The sequence below is a fragment of the Palaemon carinicauda genome, chromosome 15 (assembly GCF_036898095.1).
Source record: "Palaemon carinicauda isolate YSFRI2023 chromosome 15, ASM3689809v2, whole genome shotgun sequence".
Classification (NCBI taxonomy): Eukaryota; Metazoa; Arthropoda; class Malacostraca; order Decapoda; family Palaemonidae; genus Palaemon; species Palaemon carinicauda.
In genome coordinates, this window is record NC_090739.1 from 83,993,964 (window position 1) to 84,001,463 (window position 7,500).

Consider the following 7,500-nt stretch of genomic DNA (forward strand, 5'->3'; position numbering starts at 1 on the left):
ATTTAAGGACGATAAAATTATATTATATGAGAAAAAAAACTTTTAGAACGATAATACAATTTTCCCTTCTTGATTATTCGTGTTACTCTTTTCTATCTAATTCACTGTTTACGAGATAAATATATTTATTTTATTCTGTAAATCTTTTCAACAATGTAAAAAATCTTTTTTCTGTCCAATTCATATCCACAAGTTAGAATTCCTATTTCATATATATTTTCAGTTTGTTAACATGGAACTGAATTGAGGTCGTTGCATGATTTGCCATTAAGACACTTCTAAACCCTTGAATCTCCTTTTGCAGAATCCTGATCCAAATGTCAATAACAACATAGATCAGAAAAATAGTCACGACTTTTTCAAGTCAGCTAAAACTTTATGAGCCACAGCAGCCACTAGACACAAGGATACATAGAGTATATATATATATATATATATATATATATATATATATATATATATATATATATATATATATATATATATATATATATATATATATATATATATATATATATATAATGTGTTTGAATTGAGTTAAATTTTTAGTGGGTTTCGAAAGCCCAAAACTTATAACATAAAACAAGTATCCATACCTTATTAATAAATCATATTGAAATTCTCGGCTTTACTAATTTTATATTTTAAAAATCAATATGATATCTGCATTTAACATTGTGTTGACCGGAAGTGAACTAACTGTTCTTACTCTCTCTCCAGGCTGCACTGCTATTCCTGTTAGGATATACAAATGAACACTAGTGATAATTTCTCTATTCCCACTTTACTGTTTCCTTTTCACAATATTCATAGTTAAAAATGTTGATTCACAAGTCTATGTACTCACAACATAGCACATCACTTTTTGCACAGTTTGCTTCAAAATTGGGTAGTTAACATCAGGGACAATATGCCATAAATTTTCTTCACTTGATTTTAAAATCACCTTTAGTGTTTTATCTGCCTACATCTCAGCAATCTTTGATTCCATAAAAGCACGATCAGGGCAAAGTTCAGCGAGTATAGGACTTAAGGTTGAAACATGCACATTAAACGATGTCTCAATGAAAATGAAGAATTCCTTGTACTTTATTACATTAATAATTCTTGACTAAAACTCCTTTCCCAAATCTTTCAATGCTTTCTCAAAAGTGTCACAGCTAAAAATTTTGGATTGTCAAGTGTGGCTTTTCTAAGGTTTGGAAAATGCCCAAATTGTTTATCTGGTATTAAAAGTGATGTGATCTTGTTTTGAAGTGCTGTAATCACACATAAAATTGCAGCTGAATGCATTCGAGTGGCAAGTGAGATCAGTTAGGAATGCCAGTTTTGTTATCCACTCAGGATTCTTTAATTTAGGTTCAACTCTTCCTTTGCGTGCAGTGAATTCGAATTTGAGGCAGGAGACACAAAAATATGGAAAACACAGTTCCTAAATATGCAAAAACAGTAGTTAAGGGACATACATTTCATGCATACATCCAAACTGTCTTTTTCTCATAACACTAATATTAACGAGGCACCATAACCCACCTTTTGTATGTGTTGTTTATGCTATAAGTAAATGGGCAAGACTGGCAAAGCAGAGGCTGCAGAGCTGCGACTGATCTTTTCACACGTATAATGAAATCTCTCTATTTTGTTTTGAATAATATTACGAAAAGTAAAGAATTGCCAGGGCCACTATAGTCTGTTCATTTTCATATGGTCCAAAAACAAGATTACTCAGTCAGGGTTGCATGGAAGTCAATAAGTTAATTTTTTAATTAGTTAATTCAATTACATGGAAGTCTGATATTATTATTATTATTATTATTATTATTATTATTATTATTATTATTATTATTATTATTATTATTATTATTATTATTTTTACTAGCCAAGCTATAACTGTAGCTGGAAAAGTAAGTTGTTTCACTATTCACATTCTTAGACAGATGAAAATGAAGACTATAGGCATATTTAACGTATTCCTATTAGCCATATTATTAAATGATGTGTGATATGGCAAAATGTTTATATCTAATACTTTGGATTTCTCCTCTGATCACTGATGAATTATCTCCATTTCTCTATCTCTACAACGACCTGTTAATGGACCGTGAATCGCGCTATGAAGACCATTGACGAAGAACATTTCCAAACCATTAAGGACCTTTGAGTTGAACTTATCTTTGGAACATAGTAATTAGATTTTTTAAGAAAAATACCGCCCTCTTGATTATCCAGAGTTTGATAAAGTTCATCGACATGCGCCGGATCTCATGAGAATGGGGCAACCCATTCCTGTATTTTCCCAGATCTAATAATCCTTAATAACTGTAGCAACATATGGCTTTGGGATAGTTTCACTATGTTCCTTAAGTATAGAGTCAGGAAACAATTCCAATCATTTGTCAAAGAATAATATATTGAGCACAGTTACACCGTGCTTCTCCTAATAGATAAGAATTCTTTAATGCCCTTCAGGATACATATATGCAATTTAACAATTACGAAAGAAAAAAGTATCAAAATGTTTTAGAACAGTGTGGAACTTTTTTGTCAACTGAAGTATTGGGGACAATAGTTTCATTCTACTCTTGGTGAAAAGTCCCCATATACTGCTTCCTTTCATAACGGCAGGCTGAGTCTGGCGGTGCAACCAAACTAACAAGTAAATTAGTAGCAGGGCAGTTTACTCTCTCTCTCTCTCTCTCTCTCTCTCTCTCTCTCTCTCTCTCTCTCTCTCTCTCTCTGTGGAATAAAAAAAATACATCACTTAATGAGGTAATTGCTTTACATAGAAAATAGCACATAGTGTTTACTTAGTGAACTGTAACACGTTAAACGAATTCAAGAATAAGTTAGACAAGACCATAAAAACTCTTAAAACGTTTAAACTAATTCGCTCTACCCAAGAGCTAATGGAGTTCCCAGGGATGAACTAAAAAATCCTGTAACTCCTTTTCTCTCTCTCTCTCTCTCTCTCTCTCTCTCTCTCTCTCTCTCTCTCTCTCTCTCTCTCTCTCTCTCTCTCTCTCTCCTATTATTATTATTATTATTATTATTATTATTATTATTATTATTATTATTATTATTATTACTAGCCCTGTCACAGCACTCTTTGTGAAAAACAGAATGCTTCAAGACCAATGGATCCAACAAAGATAGTACCCTTTGAGGAAAGGAAATAAGGGAATAGCAATTGAACTGTATAAAATCCATAGACTATTTCAACATCAGTGGAAATATGAAAATAGATCAGTCATATATAAGCTATAAAATGACTTATGTCAACCGGCTCTACAGAAAAGCATCAACAAAAATATTAAACTTCTGTATTTACAATGAATCAGCTGCTCCATTAAGAATGTCATTCCAAAATCTAGTAACAGCTGGCATAAAACTTCTAGAATACTGCATTAGTTGATATTTGATATCAGGTTTAATGGAAGTGAATACTGCACAAAAAGGGAAACCCAGTTAACATCCTGAACGATGTCTATAAATCATAATTACACATGGGAGGAGAGGGGTAGCCGGTTCTCCCGTGCACTACTAGGGACACGGAGTATTTCCTTCAACAAGTAGAATCATGACTGACTTTGAAACTAAATGTTCACACCTCTGTTTGGATATTCTAATTTTATCCTGCAAGTGTAGAATTATACTGTAGGTTATAGAGAGTAAATCAGTATATAAATCGATCAGTATTGTATCCATGAGACAGCCATATCCTGCGGGTCAAATCTTGGAAAAAAAAATACTAAGACTTGCCAGATTAATATACATTAAATATCACTATAGAACAACCATGGGTTCATCCCTATTTTGACAAGCTATGCATAAGAGTAATCAAATTTGATGCGTTCAACTTTTGTTGGTTTCATGGTGTTCATGTTCGGTCGTCAATAACAGTTTCGTATTTACAACAAAGTGAAAAAGAGTGTGTTGGAAGAGAGTCGAGAAGTTGAGGACCATTAACATGAATAGTTTTTGGTGGGCTTCTAGAGGCGAAGGGAAGTGATAGGTCTCTGCTCAGAGTCATCTCTACATCTTTTATAATCTACTCTTCCTCTTTCATGTCAGTGTGACGACAGCCTAATGTGTGTTTGGACTATGGGTGCTAGTGGATGTATGTGTGTGTGTGTATGTGTGTGTGACAATAAGGTTTAAAAGCTCTGATGATATATAATCATTCATGCCTATACACATATCAGCCAGAAGACTGTGACGGTGCCGAGAGAGAGGTTATGACTCAAAGGCAGGATGCAATCAACTGAGTTGTTTATTAAAGAACACTCTCCTTTATATACAAAATCTCGAAGCAACAAGAATTTTCATGTTCAAATATTGACAATGGTACAGAGGAGAAAAGCAGACATGAATTTTCGTGTTCGTTTTAGTGCGAGGGAAGAGCGAAGATACAAGCATAATATATACAAAAGGAATTATGTACAATTGTGTGACACACGGTTGGTACATGGCTCCCCCCCTAAAAATGACCTACTGTACAAGTTAAATAGGGCGCCCTGATCTAGAGAGGCGAACTGTAGGCGGGTCATCTGGCAGGAGATTAGCAGGTTTTAGACGATCAATGGAGACCCAGTCTTCTTTGCCACGAATGTTTAGTAGGAATGCTTTCGGACTGCGTCGGATCACAAGGAAAGGGCCCGTGTAAGGGGGCGTTAGTGGTGGCTTGGTAGTGTCGTTGCGTAGGAAGACGTGCGTTGCAGAGTAAAAGTCCGTTTGTATGTGATGCTTCACTGGGGGCTTGTAAGTCTGGCGGCACGGAGTAAATTTTCCCACGACGTGACGTATGCGCTGGAGATCGTCGGAGGAGGTTGTAGAAGGAAAAAATTCGGCAGGGGACGACCAACGGGTCATCATACACCATTTCAGCTGCCGAGACGTCGAGGGCGTCTTTGGGAGTGGTCCTTAGTCCCAGGAGGACCCAGGGAAGCTGAGTAAACCAGTTGCAATTCTTGCAGCGGGACATCAAAGCTGCTTTCAAGGTGCGATGAAAACGTTCAACTATTCCATTGGCAGCGGGGTTGTAGGCCGTTGTCTGATGTAGGGTGATGCCCAGGAGATTCGCTAATGATGTCCACAATTGAGAGGTGAAAGTGGTTCCCCTGTCAGAAGTAATATGTTCAGGGATACCAAATCTTGCAATCCATCCAGAGAGTAGGGCAGATGTACATGAGGCGGACGTTACAGTTTCCATAAGAATGGCTTCAGGCCAACGAGTGGAGCGGTCGATAATGGTAAACAGCTAACGATGTCCTTGTGATGTGGGTAGGGGGCCTACAACGTCGATGTGAATGTGTGCGAAACGACGCTGAGGTTGAGGAAAGGTGCCCACTCCTGAATCCGTGTGTCGATGTACTTTGGAAGTTTGGCAAGAAGTACAGGCGCAGACCCAATCCTTAGCATCCTTAGAAATGCCGTGCCAAATGAACTTTGCCTTCAGCAGCTGTGCAGTAGAACGGCACGAGGGATGTGAAAGGCCGTGAATGAAATCAAACAACTGTCGGCGCATGGGAGCAGGAATCCAAGGGGCGCGGTCTGCCAGTACTGACGTCACAGAGGAGGGTGGTGTTGGAGTCTTCGAGGGGAAAGTCTTCCCAACAGAGGGACGTGCAGGATGTCCTACATGCTTGATACTCTGGATCCTGTCGTTGGGCTTCAGCCAGGGCGTTGTAATCCAATCCAGTTGAACGGCAGCCAACGTGTTTCTTAACAGGGCATCGGCTACGGGATTCCTTTCCCCAGGGACGTATTGAAGGGTGCAATTATATTCAGCCACGGCGGAGAGATGTCGGCGTTCAAGGGCGGACCAGGCATCAGACTGTCGAGTAAAGGTGTCCACCAGAGCTATGTGGTCTGTGTGAATGACGAAGGGCGTACCTTCTAAGAAATGGCGAAAGTGACAGACAGCCAAGTGCACCGCCAACAATTCTCGATCGAAGGTAGAATAACCCGATTCTGCCTTGGACAGTTTTCTGCTGAAGAAGGCCAATGGGCAGGGCGAGCCGTTGACCACCTGCTCAAGTACTGCACCAATAGCGACGTCGCTGGCATCGGTGGAGAGAAGGAGAGGGGCATGTGGGATAGGAAAAGTGAGAGCCGCAGCAGTTGATAGGGCCTTCTTTGCATTGCAGAAGGTTGCATCTTGATGGGGACCCCACTTCAGGTCCTTCGGCTTGCCCTTGAGGGAGGCGTAGAGGGGAGCAAGAGTGGCGGCAATGGCTGGCAGAAAACGGTGATAATAGATGATCATAGCCAAGAATTCCTGGGGAAGTTCTGAACGGCTGCTACCTTCTCAGGGAGGGAGTGGACACCTTCAAGAGTGATGCGGTGCCCTAAGAACGACACTTCGTTGGCGCCAAAGGTACACTTGTCGTACCGGACTACCAGGCCGTTTTGTTGCAGGCGGTCGAGCACGATGCGCAGGTGACGGAGGTGTTCCTCTTTTGAGGAGGAGAACACAAGTATGTCGTCCACATAACATACACAGAAAGGGAGGTCCCCTAAGATGCCATCCATGAGACGTTGAAACGTGGCCCCAGCATTACGAAGGCCAAAACATGAGTAATTGAAGGTGTATGTACCAAACGGAGTGGTGATGGCAGTCTTGGGGATGTCTTCTGGGTTCATAGGCACCTGATAATACCCCTTCTGGAGATCGAGCGTAGAGAAAACCTTTGCTTTGTGCATGTAGGAGGTCACGTTGGCAATGTTTGGGAGGGGGTAGTGTTCCGGTTCTGTTTGCATGTTCAGGCCCCTGTAATCCCCGCACGGACGGAGGGAGCCGTCTTTCTTCAGAACGATGTGTAAGGGTGACGACCATGAGCTGGAGGCCTTTTGGCAAAGGCCCATTTCCTCCATTTCGGCGAACATCTGTTTGGCGGCTGCCAATCGTTCTGGTGCCAGACGTCTGAATTTTGCGAAGACTGGGGGTCCCGTCGTCTTGATATGGTGATAAATACCGTGCTTGGCAGGAACCGTGGGCGTTTGGCGAAGTTCTGGACGGAAAACTTCCGGGTACGACGTGAGGAGGTGGGAGTAGGCATCCGTTGGTGCGCTAATGTGGAGAGCGAGGTTAGAGGGGGTGGGTTGAAGAGGTGTCGACAAGTACGAGTCTGCGTTGACCAATCGTCGGTGGGCGACATCGACCAGAAGGTGGAAATGAGAGAGGAAATCTGCACCGAGGATTGGCATGGTGACGTCAGCAACGAGAATCTTCCAATTGAATTTACCGTTTCCGAACGATAATGTGAGGTTCTCGTAACTTTAGGTGGGTATCGCAGATCCGTTGGCAGCTATCAAGCGGACGTCGGCAGATGTAGATAGACTACGTATTGCCTTGAAGAGTTTCCTTGGAAAAAGAGAACGACAAGCACCCGTGTCTACCAAAAATTGTACGCCCGTTCCTGCATCCTGTAAAAAGAAAAGATTAGAAACATGGGAGGCCACCACCACAAGCGATGGACTACTTACACATTTTTTCGCCAC